The sequence below is a fragment of the Schistocerca americana genome, chromosome 2 (assembly GCF_021461395.2).
Source record: "Schistocerca americana isolate TAMUIC-IGC-003095 chromosome 2, iqSchAmer2.1, whole genome shotgun sequence".
In the NCBI taxonomy this organism is placed as follows: domain Eukaryota; kingdom Metazoa; phylum Arthropoda; class Insecta; order Orthoptera; family Acrididae; genus Schistocerca; species Schistocerca americana.
In genome coordinates, this window is record NC_060120.1 from 355,006,304 (window position 1) to 355,025,471 (window position 19,168).

Sequence of the window (19,168 nt, forward strand, 5' to 3'; positions counted from 1 at the left end):
CGTCTGAGTTCTTTTACTCCAATCAACAGTGGCGCCACTACTAAGGCATTCGACTAGCATTCCGATGGTAAATGAGAAAGTAAGGGTGGTGCGACGCGGATGTGAGCGGCCCGCACATCAGACAGTGGCCGTGGGGAGAGGCCATCCCACAACGCCAATGCCACTCTCAGACACTGCGTTGCCGAGACCTCGTCGCCGATGAGGTTAACCAGCGGGTCGCCAACAACCGAAATGCGTCCTGTGCCCAAAAAAACGCCGCGGGCACCGCTGCTGGCACGCTTTGAATTACTGCTGGATGGCAACCTCTCCGACGGCAACACAGAAGACAGATACTCTAGAATGAAGTTTTTCACACTGCACGGAAAGTGTGCTGGTTTAAAACTTCTTGAGATGGAGCCGAAAATGCCAAAGGACCTGGTTCGACTCACTGTCTGGCCCACAGTTTTAATCTGCCTGGAAATTTCTAGCACAAAGCACACATCCTTATCGAGTGAGTTATTCATTTTGGAAACAGCTACTGACAAGGAGAGGCCAGATCCTGTTATCTACTTCGGTGTCTAGTTGAGTACCTCTCAAAAGTAGCTACCGTCAGAGGGGCTAGCACACGACGCATCATTTTTTTTAGTAAAAAAATCAAGGTCGGAGGTCATGACACTGGACCGATATTAGATCAGGCAGAAACATTAGGATATTCGAAAATAATTTTATGCAGGGTGATTCCATGATGATGTTACAAACTTTCAGCGACGATAGAGAATGGTAAATGTCTTGAGCTAAAGGACTCTGGTCCGGAAACGACCGAGTCTAAGGTTACAAGCGAAAATCGTTCTAATACTAACAGTGGAGCGCATGTACCGGTACTGTTGTTGCTGAGATTGTAGGGTAGGGACCTTTCAGGGGTGGTAATATTGAACAAAACAAAAAAAGTCTAGAAGAACATGGGTTCAAATGCATACCTTAAGAGCCATAAGCACTTGTTCAGTAGAAGAGATGCGTTTCACAGCAGTGAAGATGAGAAAGTGCACATAACTCTTAAGGTATGCAATTTAGAACCTATGTTTGCTGGATTTTTCTCTTTTTTTTTCGTCCATATTAGCAGCTCCCAAAGTTGTCTATCACACAATCGTAGCAACAACAGTAATGGTACATTATTCCACTGTCAGAGGTATCTGAAATATTTTCGCTTATAACTTCCAACTCGTTCGTTTTCGGACCGGGGAACCTTACGTCAAATTGATACATTTTAACATCTCCAGCATCCTTGAAAGTTTGTAAGATAGTCACGAAATCACCTTGTACACACATGCTCGCAAGGAAATAATTTGTAAGTTTCTACCAAACATTTTTCGTGCTTTTTCATCATCACATTCCCTCAAACAACATAACTTGTTTTGAGAGGAAAAAAGCCAACGTGAAAACACAGCCTGCAACAGTATCAAACAAATATCGTCAAAAGCCATAAACTAAATTCCGCCCGAACAGGCGATGAAGGCCCAACGGTACCGATCAGCCGCCGCATCATCCTCAGTCCAAAGGCGTCATGGGTGCGGATATGGACGGGCACGTGATGAGCACACCGCTCTTCCGGCCGTATGCCAGTTTACGACACCGGAGCCGCTACTTCTCAATCAAGTAGCTCCTCAGTTTGCCTCACAAGGGCTGAGTGCACCCCACTTACCAACAGCGCTCAGCAGACCGGATGGTCACCCAAGTGCTAGCCTGACAGCCATTAACTTCGGTGATCTCACGGGAACCGGTGTTACCACTGTGGCAAGGCCGTTGTTCTCAGAGGTCATAGCCACTTACGTTATTCAATTTTTTCATAGCTCACAATAGAATTTGCTGTCCTTAATACAGGAAGATCTGCGGAGTATCGATGCTTTGTGCATGAACTTGGCAGTTGAAACTGTACGTAAATGAATGTAATAAATTGTGCATGAAAATGGGAAGAGATCCATTACTGCTCCCTTACGTTATTGACGATAAGTCAAGGCAAAATATCTAGAAGCGATTTAAAACGGAATGATGACATGAAAGTATCTGTACGAAAAGCAGATGCTAGACTGAGACTGTTTCGAAAAATCCTAAGAAAATGCAGTTCATCCAAGAAAGAAATGGCGTACAGAACACAGGTTCGACCAATTGTTGAATATTGCTAATCTGTCTGCGATCATTATCGGATTAATTACAATAGAACTCTACTGACAGACGCTACAGGAATACATTGTTAATAACGGAGAAGTTCACTATCAAAATTTCGCGAGCAAACTTTAGGGTGTCAAGATAGTGGAACTTTCACACTGCTGTACTTACCACCTAAGCGAATACAGTTGAGAAGACACCGTAGCATCTGTACAACATAATACTGTATATTTCATAAACGTCTGTTTCATTTGTTTCATGCTGAGAATACGAGAGACGCAAGCCGCCAACAGCAGGATGTTCGCTGCAGTGGCCAAAGATGCTGAGCCGGACACAGGCATAGCTTACCTGATAGCCAGTACCAGCAAAAAGATCTGGCCGTCCACTGCTGCCGACCTCTGACTATTATGAATAAGGAAATTTTCTAATATTTTTTGAATGAACGACTTTATGTATCTGTAATGAAGTCTGTAATGTTGTAAAGTTCACTTATTTCTAATCGTTGTCAAGTTCACAAGCACTGCTACTACGTGCTAAAAAATTTAGATACATATTTGCAACTATTAACTGATTAAATCTACTGCATTATTAAATTTCTGTGCGATGTCAATATTATCCACGAAAATAAAATGATATGAATGCAAAGCGAAAACAGGCGCACATGCAGATGGGATGAGAAGGAATTTTAGGGCAGAAATAAATAATTTATCTTCACTAGTAGTTCAAGAGTTACATTTAGTACCTTTGCAGAAATCTACAAAAATTTAATCTCTGCGAAAAGGAACGCACGCAATAAATGTATAGAAATCTGCCTTGCTTCAAATTACAACTAATGAATATGCAATTAAAAGAAAATTTTTATATTTCATTCTAAACAGAGAAGACAGATGTGATTTACGCTCTAGTGAGGAATATTGTCCCAAGCATGGGCCAAATAGTAAATAAAATTCTTCGGGAGCAGACCGTAACGCCGTAATATGTTCCAAGAACAGTCAAGAAGCATATTACGTCCTCCCACTTCAGTCTCACCAAATGACCACAAAGAGAAAAAAATTATAATAGTAAAAGCTCGACCGGAGGTTCATCGACAGTTGATTTTTCCAAGCACCAGTCGCGAACGGAATAGCGAAGTGGGGAATGGTAGGTGTATATACGCTGACTGATGAGACGAATGAAAATTTATACCAAGACCGGGATTCGAACCCTGGTCCCCTGCTCACTAAGCAGATGTGCTAACCACTACGCCACCTTGGCCTAGTGACTTTGCACAACTGCACAGACTACCATAACGCACCTCCCTCCTCAACTCAAATTCCAAATCACGCCTTATCTCACTTGGGATTCTCCCAAAACTCGAACAGTATTCCAGAGGTTCTCCAACTGTACTGGAAGAGAACTTCAGTACCTAACGAAACGGGGTATGGCTATCATTCATCGCTTCAGTTCTTAGGTCGAAGAAGAGCGACGGCAATCAGGCCCATTCCCATGAAACACTGTTGTTGACATCAGCCTTCGAGTCGAATCATTGGTTTTAATATTAGTGAATACTATGCACCCGAATTTGCCCGCCCGGTTGGCCGTGCGGTCTACCGCACGGCTTTCCGGGCGGGAAGGAGCGCCTGGTCCCCGTCACGAATCCGCCCGGCGGATTTCTGTCGAGGTCCGGTGATCCGGTCAGTCTGTGGATGGTTTTTAGGCGGTTTTCCATCTGCCTCGGCGAATGCGGGCTGGTTCCCCTTATTCCGCCTCAGTTACACTATGTCGGCGATTGATGCGCAAACAAGTTCTCCACGTACGCGTACACCACCATTATTCTACCACGCAAACATAGGGGTTACACTCGTCTGGTGTGAGACGTTCCCTGGGGGGTCCACCGGGGGCCGAACCGCACAATAACCCACGGTTCGGTGTGGGGCGGCGGAGGGGCGAAGTGGACTGCGGTAGTCGTCGTGGGGTTGTGGACCACTGCGGCTGCGGCGGGGACGGAGCCTCTCCGTCGTTTCTAGGTCCCCGGTTACCATACGATACAATGCACCTGAATTTAACACATTTTTATGGTATGGCACATATATGTGCCCAATATTACAACAGCCTGTCTAGCATGTCTTATTGAGAGTGATGGAAAAGAGGCAAAGCCACAATCTCTCTCCTAGCATTTATCGTGTTGTACGAGGCCCACTGTCTTCATGATTTGGCAGATTTATTGTACGAGGAACGATCAGTAAGTGATACAACAATTGTTTTCTGAAAGCAGGTTGGTTTTATTTAGGATTCCAATAGGATTCCTATTTTTTAACTTAAATCTCCGCCAATGCGACACCCTTACAACCAACTTACTGGGCCACAACGTACTGCCCACAACACACCACTCTGCTGGTCCACATCGGAGCCAACGTCTTGCCGCATCAATAATCTCCCCATCATCAACGTACAGTTTCTTGATGAGTGCCTCCTTCAATAGGCCAAACAGATGGAAGTCGGAAGGTGCGACAATCGTGCTGTAGGGTGGATGGGGAAGAACAGTCCAGTGAACACACCTTTGAATACCCCAATTGGTGTGCGAGTCTGTCAGCACTACCATCATAAGACGTCCATTTGTGCAGCGAGGTGTTTGATTGTGATCTGTCGATCATCTCGAATGAGAGTGTCCGCACGTTCTAACAAAGCAGGAGGCACAGCTGTGTGCGGCGGGCCGTCACGCGGGAGGCAGGCAGGACAGGTTTGCGCGACGTTGTTGCGATGATGACAGACGTCTCGCTTTCGTTTCCTGCCAGGTATCCACAGACATGTGCGATGCTTTGGTTTAACACCTAAAGAAATTCAATGAGCGCTCTCTGCTTAGAACGCACCTCCGTTGCAGACGCCATTTTCAATCTACGTGTAGCACTGCCACCAATCAGAACTGCATGAAACTATAGGGGCTGAAGCGAGAATATTCCACGATGTCCCACAACAAATTCCATATTTCTTCAACAGAAACTGACCGAGAAAAAAAGTGTTGCATTACTTAATCAACCGCTCTTGTATTTTGACTTCACGGTCGGAAACCCTTTTTGTCGTCAAGGTCGTCAGTTAACCCTGAAAGAGGTTAAGTAGGGGGGGGGGGGGAGGAGTAAAGCTATACGGGAACGAAGAAGTGTCCGCTGTCTGACTGTGAATCGTGTAATCTTCATTCTGAGTGTTATCTAATTTTAATTGCTTGTACACAGTATTTTTCAATGCGGTGATTGGGAATCGACCAAGCATTTGCCTAACAAGCGCCGAAAACGCCTAAAACTATAGTCTGGGCAGTGCGTCAAACTAACCGTCGTCAATCCATCGTGCCGATTCGATCTGAGTTTAGCCCACGTCCGAGTCTCATTAGCTAACGTATTGCACTTGAGTTAGCCTAGCAGATCAATGAGCCAAAGACATTGGACAGATACTTTGGCGGAGCGGCTTCGCATCACCGTCCGCTCAATCTATTTCACATTCTCTGCATTTTCCACAGGTCACTTTGGGCGAACCCTGGGACGCTTTTTCAGTTTACGCGACAGACAATTTCGTCTCCAGTTCTCATCGCAGTGCTATTACTCAGCGGACGCAGTAGCTCCGATATCACTGGACGCAACGCTACCACCATTTGTACCATCAACGTCACTTGTTTCGCAGCGACAGTTCCGAGCCGTGGACCTAAAACAACAGTTTGTACAAACCTTCTTTCCAGCGTCAGTGGCTTCAACTGCTAGTAATTCCCCGAATCAGCAGCGTCTTATCTTTGACCATGCGGAGGAAACCCCGCAGTCCCTCACGTTGTTAAGCAGAAATCCGCCCTGTCCCAGTAAAGGTTATCTCGAGGTGAGTTTCCGCTGTTTTTCTGCGACACCGATAAACATTACCGTCCTTATTTTCCTGTTAGATATGCTTATCGAGAAAGACAGAACTGAATACTCACGATATATTTATAATGAAGTCATCACGGTTTCCTCGTTGTTGGCATTTCGAGACTGATGTCAGACAAATTCCCAGTGAGCATTCCATGCCTATTCCTACGATTACACATAGATTTTAAATATTTACTCCGAACGAATACGTCTGGACTGACGGGCTTGGTTAGAGGCCATTTATGAACAATTTAGGTTCACAAGTGCGTTGTATCGTCCCAGTGAAGGATATCTCGAGGCGACAGTACAGTGCTGTGTGAGGTGGGAGTCCTGTTACATGATGGAGACAGGCGCAGTGCTAAGCAGGGATTATGTAATACTTTTTATAATTTCTTCAGCCAAGTGCACTACTGTAATGTTAAAAATAGTTGAGGGCTGTCACAACGGATTGTCAAAGAAACACTGTACGTCCTGACGAAAAGTGAAAAGAAAACAAAACAACAGTTGGTTTTATAGTACAATGAAGCGCCACAGAAACTGGTTAGGCATGTGTATTCAAATATAGAGATATGTAAACAGTTAGAAGACGGCGCTGCGGTCGGGAACATCTATATAAGACAGCAAGTGTCTGGAGCAGTTGTTAGATCAGTTACTGCTACTACAATGTCAGATTATCAAGATTTAAGTGAGTTTGAACGTGGTGTTATAGTCTGTGCACGAGCGATGGGACATAGCATCTCCGAGTGTACCTTTAATATCAGGAATCTGGTAAAACATCAAATCTCCGACATCGCTGCGGCCGGAAAAAGATCCTACAAGAATGAGACCAACGACGACTGAAGGGAATCGTTCAAAGTGACAGAAGTGCAACCCATCCGTAAATTGCTGCAGATTTCGATGCTAAGCCATCAACAAGTGTCAGCGTGCGAACTATCCAATGAAACATCATCGATACGGGCTTTCGGAGCCGAAGGCCCACTCGTGTGCCACTGGTGACTTCACGACACAAAGCTTTACGCCTCACCTGGGCCCGGTAACATCGACAGCGGACTGTTAATGACTGGAAACGCGTTGCCTGGTCGGATGAGTCTCGTTTCAAATTGTATAGAGCGGATGGACGTTTACGGGTATGGAGACAACCTCATTAATACACGGATCCTGCATGTCAGCAGGGCTTGTGCACCTGGAGTGATATGGGACCAATGATACGTCTAGATATGGCTTTAACACGTGACACGTACGTAAGCACCCTGTCTCATCACCTGCGTCCATTCATGTCCATTGTGCATTCAGAAGGACTTGAGCAATCCCAGCAGGACAATGCGACACGCCACACGTCCAGAATTGCTACAGAGTGGCTCCAGGAACACTCTTCTGACTTTAAGGGGCTCCGGAAAGGCTCAAAATCATGAAAAGTTCAATTGTTACTTTTTTGCGTTTTCTGAATCTGCAGACTATTACCTTTTAATAGATATATAATTTATTCAATTCCGAAGACTACAACTATTTTTAAATTTTTTTTGAAATGTGTTCTACATGGGCGTGACCCACTGTGGCGCTGTTAAACTGCTGTCAAATGGTGTTATTATTAACGTCCGTGTTCATCAGGTACATTTTAGTGATGTGAGATAAAGTATGTGTTGTGGCTAACCTGTGATGGTTCAATATATATCGCTGGTGTGATTGTCGATTGTTTCATGCTTATTTACTCTGTCGTTATCTCGAAAATATTCGTAATTAATTCTGTTTCTTGAGTCTCTGTTTTGTTGAAGTATAATAATGAGTAAAAGTAAAGTTATTAGAAGTCCTCTGAAGGCTTTTAAGAAAAGGAGAAATGTTGGAAAGCCAAAGGTATGTGTTATTACTGTAAATAATAAAGACGATAACCAAGTGAGTGAACCTAACCTCTCAAGTACACCTGCCCATAGCAGTCAAAGTGGGAAAGAAAATACTTCACAGAAGAAGCTTGGTTCAATGAGTGAAAACTATGAATGTTTTATGGGCGAATCGGATGTGAATGAAATATTTGATATGTCGGTTCTCAAAGGAATTTTTTCAAACTGTGTAAGATGTATTCATTGTAGTGAAGTTGGTCTGGAACTCTCCATAATAAAGCATGTAGGACTTGCTAGTGAAATACAACTGAAATGTGATAAGTGTTCATACACGACCACCTTTTGGAACAGTGTTGCAGTAACTGCAACTGAAGAAAATGGTAGCAAAATCTACGAACACAACAACGAGCGATGCTTGCTTTAGACAAGGAACGCCTTCGGGCTGCAGACAGGGCTGTAAAGAGTCTAGAAATACAAGCAAGAGTAAACAGGAGGAGGAACAAGAGGAAGCTGGAGGAGGAGTTTGCAGAGGATGAAGATAATCCATCCTATGGACCTGGAATGCACTAAAAAGTTAATCCAATCTTTGTCGCTCGATTCCCAAAACTTTTATTTTCTCATACTAATTACATGTTATCTAAGGATCTTCCAAACATATTTGTTTCAAACTTTCAGTAAATGTTACACAGTACCTTCTGCATAATTTAACACAGCCTTTTTCCAAAAAACTGTATATTTTTTTATATATAAATAAAAAAATTGCAAAAAAATGTTGTGAATTTTCATTACAATTGAAAAAAAATCATCTTTAATAACTGAACTAAAATTTTGTAAAATCCCTGTGTTAAGTTGTAACCCATATTCCAATAAATAATCTGTAAAAAATTCAACTTCCTACCTCAAATACTTTGTGAAGAAAGACGTAATTTATAAGCGTTATTTTAACATTGCAAGTATAGGGCGTTCCGGAGCCCCTTAAGCACTTACGTTGGCCACCAAACTCCCCAGGCATGATCATTATTGAGCATATCTGGGATGTCTAGAAACGTGCTGTTCAGAATAGATCTCCATCACCTCGTCCTGTTACGGATTTGTGGACAGCCCTGCAGGATTCAGGATGTCAGTTCCCTCCAGCACTACTTCAGACATTAGTCGAGTCTGTGCCACGTCGTGTCGCGGCACTTCTACGTGCTCGCGGATGCCCTACTCGATATTAGGCAGGTGTACCAGTTTCTTTGACTCCTCAGTGTATAAGTGTACCACTTTTTAAATAAAAGATCAGTACATGAAGAACATCTACTGCTTCGAACCATGATTAGCGCAAAAGAGGAAACAACACAATGTAGATAACTGTCTCTTGTAAAGGTGGGTGTCCATGAATATTTAGCTAGATGCTTAGCTAGTTAAATGATTTTCTTTGCACTCGATTAATTTTATCCGTATGGTTCTTTGCCACTTAGCAATAGCACGGAAGGTGATACATGACTTTTTAACACAGTCTATACGAAATGGGTAACAGTAGTTATTTAGTAAGATTTCTAGCCGATAGTTCCGACTTCCTTCACCGGTGAGATCATTTATAGTTGTACTATGGTCGCGTCACTCATCCATTGAGACTGACGAGAAACAAAAATCCATTTGTCCTACATAAAAATTCGAATATGCCAATTTCCCTAAATAAAAATTACAGAAACAGATCACTAATCTCTGCAAAAATGGCGAACATATCCCGAACACGGTGGTTTATGACTCGAAGGTGTTGGGTTCGAGTTCAGTTAGGACAAGTTTGGTAAATTTTATTATTTTAATCTTTTTTAGCTTATAGTGCTGTTCCTGCACTGTACAAGTAACGCACAACTACCTCAATACTTTCGCGTATTCAGATTGCTCTTCTATTCGTAGCTCGTTTTTCACAACTTACACTATTTTTGTCTTTTTCTAGCTTTAATTTCATTTTGTTCCTCAAGTGTCACATATGGAGGGCACCTTTGATATAATTTTATTTCATTTTTTTCTTTGACAGGACGGCCGAGATCCCATTTTTTACCGTACCTGCCACCCGATCCTAGTTTTAGAAGCTCCGTTTTAAGGATACGCGGAAGACCTTTCCGTTTGCCACAGTTTTAGTCCAATGACTGATTAAATCGTCTTGTTTGTGAATATTTGCACAGTATCGGACATAATGCACCGAGTCCAGTTATTCGATTTGTAAGGATTTTCACAGTGTTCGTACGTTAATCACAGTAACATCGTGACCTTTACCAGAGGTGATGCTACAGTAGGTTTTTCACTTTATATCGTGACATTAAAAGTGGTGATCTTACACCAGGCATTTGATGTGGCACTCTTCCATGGTACATATCCTTTCTCTTTAACTCTATTTCCAAGACCACGTATTGTACACGACAAGTTTTCACTGCAGTTGCTGCAGATGAATGCACGGTCAATTTTTGATACCCTATCTTGTTACAGAATATGTGTATGAATTAAGGTTGTGCGTTCCCTAAATGTCAGTGTGTTGTTGAAAACACAACAACGCGCATAGTCACCAAGCACGTTTCCTGCAGCAAATCTTCTGTCGCATACGCACAGCATACATCTTCCTCTCGTATTTGTTTAGCAGATCCACTCGCGACACGCTTTGTACAAATACCTAATACCACAATTATTAGCTGATATCTCAAATGGTTCAAATTGCTCTGAGCACTATGGGACTTAACATCTATGGTCGTCAGTCCCCTAGAACTTAGAACTACTTAAACCTAACTAACCTAAGGACATCACACACATCCATGCCCGAGGTAGGATTCGAACCTGCGACCGTAGCAGTCGCGCTGATATCTCAACTCTGTCATGTATATATTGCTTGAAACTAGTTAATTGGCTATTCATGGACTGTCTCTTATTGTGCAACGTCCACTTTATACATATTACGTCGCAGAAAAATTATTTGTTTTTAATATCAGTGTTCTCATAGCTAAGTTCGGTCCGCTGTCTGTGTAGACTTGGAATGTGTTACGCTGTGAACATGGCTTGCAGACCAGATATGTGCATTAGTGCCGCAATGTATCAAGTTGTTCGCTCATGTAATCAAATCGCAATTATCTGAACAACACTCAAACTGTTGGAAATGTTAGGTGAACTGTTGGATATACATTCTGCATTCTTGTTGAAATAAAAGTTGTGATCTAGAGTAACTGGCGTCCGTTGCAGTATTCATAGATGACAGTAGAAACACTGAGTGTTTCGCCAGCTACTACAAGTTTATAATGTCAGGGAGCGGGGGCCATGTTCAAGCACGCGGCAGAATCTTGTAACCATGCTGTTGCTGCTCTAGACACCTAGGAAGACCTTCGGTGTGTAGTATATCAGTGAACTGGTGTGTCAGCTAGATGAAAAGTGATGTGACTGATCACCAATTATCGTTCACTGTGCTATCACGAGTGAATTTTGACGTCATGTTAACCAAACAGCCGCCGCTCATACTCCTTAAGGCCACTTTTTCAGTGTGTAGAACCATTAATAACGTGCCACTTTCCTGAGAAGTCACCTACAATCACGCCTTTTATGTACCTGGCTTAATTCTTGACATACCAAACATTATACCTTCTCGAACATTATACGTTCACTATAATGCTTTATTTCATTTAATTGCCTCATCAGCCATATGTAAACATCGAAGCATTTTTCCTCGTAGTTACTAGCCAGACAGCTGATCATAGTCATAGCTTTTTTCATAGAAAATTGTATTCTTCAAACAGAAGATAGGCATAGTACGTACTGAAATAATTAAACCATGTATATCCTCGAAATGTGGATAAACTCAGGTAGAGATATTGGTGAAGTCTCTTTGCATACCATCCTTTTTTTTAGTCTATGCATTGTTCAAAAACAAGTATTATTTCTACTGACTGGCTACAGATTCCAGAAAGGCTGCATCGGACAAAGAGACTGCCCCCGAAACAAAAAAACAGGAAACGTCACGGCTGCAGATTTGTTCTGCTTTCGCCGGTGCCACCATTTTCCTGTAACACTTCTGTTTGTCCAAGAGTCTCGTTCAATTTCTCCTTGCATTTTGTAAACGTTTATTCTGCATTGTCCGTTCAAGTAAGACACAAATTAAAATTTTCTTTATGTGATAAAACGAATTCGAATGAGTTATTTCTTTAATAAAACATTCTCGGGTTTCAAGCCGCGTCAAGTGGTTTACTGCTCACGCACTTTCGGCAGAGATCTCCTCTGCCATTGTCAAGTGGATGACTGTCGTGTGGTTGTCATTGCCGTGCTTATATAGGCGCGCCGTCTCTCGTGACGTCACTGGTGCTCGATTACACACCATACATGGTAATGTTGTGGCCGCGCGACCGCCGGGCCATCTTCAACTCCCTCTGCACTAAATCCCGTGCTGTACTCAGCTGCAATCCACCGTCTCTATAGAAGGTGATGTCAGAAATTATAATCTATATGGCCTCGTTTATCACGCTATCCCAGAAGCCACTAGTCCGTTTAATAATAGACGTCTCATCGAATGCAATTCGGTGTCAGTTTTCCAGAGCGTGTTCTGCTACAGTTGACTTTTCGGGATAGCGCAGATGGTAACACTTTTCATGTTCTATGCGGCGCTCTTCAATAGTGCGAACAGTCTGGCCGACATAGAGTTATTTCTTTTCATATTACCTATTTTTCAAGCAAAAATATCATTTTTCACACAGAGATTACGATGGTTTATGCATTTGTTGGTACGCCTGAGAATACGAACAGGATTGCGTTTTAGTAGCGTACAGTGTTCCATCCGTAAGAAGAAGTGCTGTGATTAAAATGACTGTTATATTGCTAAGAGTAGTGAAGGCAGCTATCCTTTGGTTTCATACAAGCTTAATTTCCTCGTCTTTCCAACCTTTTGTCACGTTTTACTATAAGTAGATTCTGTGGGACGCAAACTTCAGGTGAAGAGATATTCTCGCATGTACGCAACTTTGTCATAGGTATAGATCACCGGCCAGAGTGGCCGAGCAGTTCTAGGCGCTACAGTCTGGAACCACGCTACCGCTACGGTCGCAGGTTCGAATCCTGCCTCGGGCATGGATGTGTGTGATGTCCTTAGGTTAGTTAGGTTTAAGTAGTTCTAAGTTCTAGGAGACTGATGACCTCAGAAGTTAAGTCCCATAGTGCTCAGAGCCATTTGAACCATTTGGTATAGTTCACGTTAAGACGAATAACAAAACCAGAGTCTATGGAAATCTGAATGGCGGGTTTCCTGTTAGATTTGTGACGTCTCAAGCTATTGATCAAAATGCTCAGCTATCACGTATTTCCAGTTACACATTGGAAAAAATAGAGAAAAATAAAGAAAAGGAAGGTGAGGTGAGAAAGAGAGTGATTTCTCCACAGTCTCAGGATTTTTCAGAATCTATTACTGATAAGTTTGTGTACAAATCAGAAGCTGCAATACGTCAATATAATTATAATGCTCTGTGACTTTTCTTAAACTTTCTGTTGACGTAAAGGAATGAGCTCTGGTCTCATATGGCACAAAGGTCGATTGAAGTACTAAAATTATGTGGTACATGGAAAACAATGCACAAGGGTTTTCTCATGCTTGACGATCTGAGATGAGGCACATGCGGTGGTATTGCGTGCGGTGGAGCGTATGACACACTGGACTCACATTCGGGATGACTGGGGTTCAAACTCCTATTACGCCATTCGGATATACGATTTCTGTGGTTGCCCTAAATTACTAAACGCAAATGCCAAGATAGGTATTCTGGAAACGATGTTTTCTTATCCTTCTCCAAACCGAGCTTACGCTACGTCTCTAACGACGGGCCGTGAAGTCGTAATTTTGCTTTACCCTTTGAGCATTGAGCGAGGCTCTAATCCACAATGAACTAAAAAAGATGGCTACAACAAACAACATTCGATTTATTCTGCGCGATGGGCAACAACACTGACGCCCTGGTACAGTAATATTCAGTCGTTGTGATCTTCAATCCGAAGATTGGTTTGACGAAGCTCTCGACGACAGTTTATCCTAGCCTATTCATCTCTGCATAACTACTGCAACCCAACCTAACGTGCAAATTAGTCAAACCTTGATGTCCTCCTACAAGTTTTACCTTCGGCACTTCCGTCCATTAACAAATTGAGGACCTCTTATTGCTTCAGGATGTGTGCTATCAATAGATCCTTTCTTTTAGTCAAGTTCCGCCATAAATTTCTTTTCTCCCCAATTCGATTAGTACTTCGTTATTAGTTACTCGATCTACCTACTCTCCAGCATTCTTCTGTAGCACCACATTTCAAATGTGTATATTCATTTTCTTGTCAGAACTATTGACGTCCTCGTTTCACTTCCACATAAGACTAAACTTCAGACAAATATCTTTAGAAAAGACTTCCTGTAACAAATTTACCTTCCATGTTAACGAATTTGTCTCTTTCAGGAAAGCTTTCCTTGCTATTTCCAATCGTCATTTTGTATTCTCTTTACTACAGCTACTACTACTACTGAAACAGCAAAACACATCTATTACTTTTAGTGTCACATTTCCTTGCCTGATTTAATTCGACTACATTCCATTACCCTTTTTTTTTACTTTTGCTGGTGTCCTTGCAAGAACATATCAATAATACTTCAACTTCAGACGACAAGAGATAGTGATTCTTTAAAAGAGGAATGTGGACTGGAGGTAGGAAAGTGGGAGAAGGAACAGTGTTGGTCATATACTTCATGTACCAGTAAGTCTCGAGTCAAAGCAAATTGGCGAATAGCAGCTGCAGACGTCAAACTTACTTTTAATTATTTGTGTGTTGCATCATTGTTTTATTTCGGCGACAACGAAATAAGAGGAGAAATGTTAACGTAATCTGTTCCGTTAATCTTTTCTAGAAAAGAAAACAGTGTGTTTGTTACTTTCTCCAACATAAGGAGCAAAAGAAGCTAGAGTGTCGAAGAAAATTCTCAAACATCACTAAAATTCTGTATTTTCGCTGTGGGTGTAACACATCCTGACACTCATAATTTCTGTCGCTTATAAATATAAATCTCAAATGTCGGAATGTTTGATAGAAATGAAAGTGACTTAGTGGTCGTACATTAGAATGGCCCGATCAGTGCAACGAGACCGTTCCTTCCAGAGGACTTCTAACAGAAGACATATCTAATGCTACATCCATTATAACCACGCGATCGATAGGTACACTGCTAGCCGTTAAAATTGCTACACCAAGAAGAAATGCAGATGATAAACGGGTGTTCATTGGACAAATATGTTATACTAGAACTGACATGTGATTACATTTTCACGCAATTTGGGTGCATAGATCCTGAGAAATCAGTACCCAGAACAACCACCTCTGGCCGTAATAACGGCCTTGATACGCCTGGGCATTGAGTCAAACAGAGCTTGGATGGCGTGTACAGGTACAGCTGCCCATGCAGCTTCGACACGATACCACAGTTCATCAAGAGTAGTGACTGGCGTATTGTGACAGCCAGTTGCTCGGCCACCATTGACCAGATGTTTTCAGTTGGCGAGAGATCTGGAGAATGTGCTGGCCAGGGCAGCAGTCGAACATTTTATGTATCCAGAAAGGCCCGTACAGGACCTGCAACAAGCGGTCGTGCATTATCCTGCTGAAATGTAGGGTTTCGCACGGATCGAGTGAAGGGTAGAGCCACGGGTCGTAACACATCTGAAATGTAACGTCCACTGTTCAAAGTGCCGCCAATGCGAACAAGAGGGGACCGAGACGTGTAACTAATAGCACCCCATACCATCACGCCGGGTGATACGCCAGTATGGCGATGACGAATACACGCTTCCAATGTGCGTTCACCGCGATGTCGCCAAACACGGATGCGACCATCATGATGCTGTAAACAGAACCTGGATTCATCTGAAAAAATGAAGTTTGCCATTCGTGCACCCAGGTTAGTCGTTGAGTACACCATCGCAGGCGCTCCTTTCTGTGATGCAGCGTCAAGGGTAACCGCAGCCATTGTCTCTGAGCTGCTGCAAACGTCGTCGAACTGTTCGTGCAGATGGTTGTTGTCTTGCAAACGTCCCCATCTGTTGACTCAGGGATCGAGACGTGACTGCACGATCCGTGCTGCTAATAGTCATTGGATCTCGACCAACACGAGCAGCAATGTCGCGATACGATAAACCGAAATCGCGATAGAATACTATCCGACCTTTATCAAAGTCGGAAACGTGATGGTACGCATTTCTCCTCCTTACACAAGGAATCGCAACAACGTTTCACCAGGCAACGCCGGTCAACTCCTGTTTGTGTATCAGAAATCGGTTGGAAACTTTCCTCATGTCAGCACGTCGTAGGTGTCGCCACCGGCGCCAACCTTGTGTGAATGCTCTGAAAAGCTAATCATTTGCATATCACAGCATCTTCTTCCTGTCTGTTAAATTTCGTGTCTGTCGCACGTCATCTTCGTGGTGTAGCAATTTTAATGGCCAGTAGTGTAATTTAACATCAACGGAAAAGTAAAAATTTATTCGTTTATACAGTGGTTCCCATCGTTTCTGTCGCGTCACTCTTTTCGCAACAAGCGCCTACTAACCGCACTGTACTATGCGATACATTGGTATCAAATGAATTTCTGGAGGAGACGCCTTAATCGTTTATTCCTATAAAATAATTAACTTCTACACCCTTCTGAATACAAACACAATTAGCAGTGGCAGAATCTTTCCTCTAATGCCAAATGAAACAAGTCATTAAGATGCTTAAACGTTGCTGCAACAGAAAAAAAAATGGCTCTAAGCACTATGGGACTTAACATCTGAGGTCATCAGTCCCCTACAACTTAGAACCACTTAAACCTAACTAACCTAAGGACATCACACACATCCATGCCCGAGGCAGGATTCGAACCTGCGACCGTAGCGGTCGCGCGGTTCTAGACTGAAGCGCCTAGGACCGCCCGGCCATTCCGGCCGCCTGTATTTGTGACATCGCGTACGATTTTGTCCTGACGAAACAACGGTTGCGACAAACTGGTACGTTGGCAACTATGAGGGTTGGTTGAGGTGCTCCACAGAAGTGCCGCATTCTCGACTGTGAAGAGGATGTCCTTCGGCATACTGAAGAGAACCCGACGACGAGTGCTTTTATCAATGGCCATTCCATGGGCTTCTGTAGAGCACACAGATCTCTGCTGTGAGAGTGTGTCGTGAAGCGGGAAATTTGAAAGTGGTATGATCAACAAACTTATTTTACATCCAGTTTGAACATTTTCGGACGTGGGTTCCTTGTCAAAACTTCATCTACTAAGGCCCCCATTACGACCCATTACGACGAATTATGAAAGACTCATCACCTGGCAGAACTTTCTAGGTCTCTCAAGCAGCTCACCGACGACGCAGCTGTGCACTCGAAAGTAAAGTCATTACAAGAGCTTACGAAATGCAGGCTGAATTTCAGATGTTCAGCAACTGGTAAAATGAATTCCAGCCGACGCTAAACATAAATATAATGTATGCCCACAAACTGACTAAAATATTCGGGATCGTCACTGTAATCAGCCACAACTGTCAAGCAACCAGGAGTATTTGTTCAGATCGATTTAAGGAAGAACGACCACAAATTTAGCTGTTGGTTAAACAGCTCCCAGTCTTAGATTTTTTAGAAGAATCTTAAGGCAGTGCAGTTCCCCCAGTAAGGAATTCCTATATCAGATCTACGCATGAGGAAGCAGCAACCTCTCAGACGCGTGCAGTCTACATAGCCCCTGAACACCGAGCAGCCGGCCGCAGTACCCGAGCGGTTCTAGGCGCTTCAATCTGGAACCGCGCGACCGCTACGGTCGCAGAGTCGAATCCTGCCTCGGGCATGGATGTGTGTGATGTCCTTAGGTTGGTTGGGCTTAAGTAGTTCTAAGTTCTAGGTGACTGATGACCACAGATGTTAAGTCCCATAGTGCTCAGCGCCATTTTTGAACACCGCGCATCGCGATCTCTCCATGTCGCAGTCACGACAAAGACACCAGGCGGCCGTACCATCTCTTGCAGGAGCCGCCACTTCCGACGGACCTATCCGCGAGACATGAAAACCGAATCAAAAGTTTTACGCCGCCGGCAGCTATGAAATCCGACGCATGGACGACACCAGACAATTCTTCCGGTTTCGAAAGCCTGGCCTCTGGACGGGTGCTACTCACCTCATCGTTTCACGATGTTATCTAAGGCCCGCCACACACGTTCCGGTATACCTGTCAGGTCAATCTGTACTCGTAAACCGGAGCCTGTGTTCCAGGTGCTACAGGCCAAACTGTACAGGCATAGCGACCTGCGCAGGCGACCAGAGAAGAATCACAATTCAATTCTTTCTAACTGCGCAGGCGTGTAGACCTGAGCGTTTGTGTGAGACACCCCGACACGCCCGTACAGGCTTTTAGTTAGCTGGGGCTAGCTCTCTTGAGAGCGTCGGTTGTCTTTGTATTTACGTACACAACAGTGTTAACTAGTGACTACACGCACGGTAGTGCTCACTCTTGTGGTCAACATGTCAAATCGAAAACGGAACTAAATGATAGAAGAGGATATAGAAGTGTATAGGTTGGAGCCTTGCCTGTGGCAGGTGAAAAGTAAAGAGGACCACGATCGTGATAGGAGAGATGTAGCCTATGAAAGACTTGTTATTAAATTGAAGGAGTTAGAACCTGATGCTACAAAGCAATCTCTAGTTTAAATAATAAATAATTCAAGAAGTAATGTACGTACAGAGAAGAAGAAATGCGAAATGCCGATGCAATCCGTAGCTTCAACAGAGAACGTTACACGTCAAAATTGAGGTACTTACAAGGAGACTGCACGACCGTGGGGTCGGGAATTTGTCCCAAATTTTGTGTGGTGAAAGAGGACCCCTAACACTTCGCGTGGTTAAAATCTTAGTACACACTACCCGGAAAATCCCGAGAAAAATCGATCCAAAGTTTCTTAGGTGCCTAATGAGTATACAATGATAGTCCACTGCAGAGCCGCCGTCTGGCCTAGATGGTTAGGGCTCGGACCCTTACGCCAGATGTCTCCGGTTCGATTCCTCCTCTGGCACTTTTTTTTCTTCTGTTTCATTTTCTTTTGTTATTCCACCAATTATTCAAAAAGTATCTCAAACCTACATTATTTTTATAACATTATTTTAGCTCAAGAACGTAAATTTTTTCATTCACTGAAAATATTCGTGTATGTTGTTCTATTTCGTTTTATGGGGTTTCAAGGTTTAAAGGGGCTTTGTAAGGGTCCCCTTGGGATTATAACGGTCATCTGCGCATAGGACTGTGCGCGAGCCATGAGAAGTAAATGG

The 19,168-nt window shown here is 43.3% G+C and overlaps 1 protein-coding gene and 1 non-coding gene across 2 annotated transcripts in view; both read right to left on the reverse strand.

Moving 5' to 3' along the window:
- Positions 1–19,168, reverse strand: part of LOC124594841 (sialin-like) — a 424,449-nt gene that overhangs the window by 353,286 nt on the left and 51,995 nt on the right. The gene's annotated exons all lie outside the window — the stretch shown is intronic.
- On the reverse strand, positions 3,325–3,396 carry Trnat-agu. Its single transcript has one exon. It is a non-coding gene; the product is annotated as a tRNA-Thr (tRNA).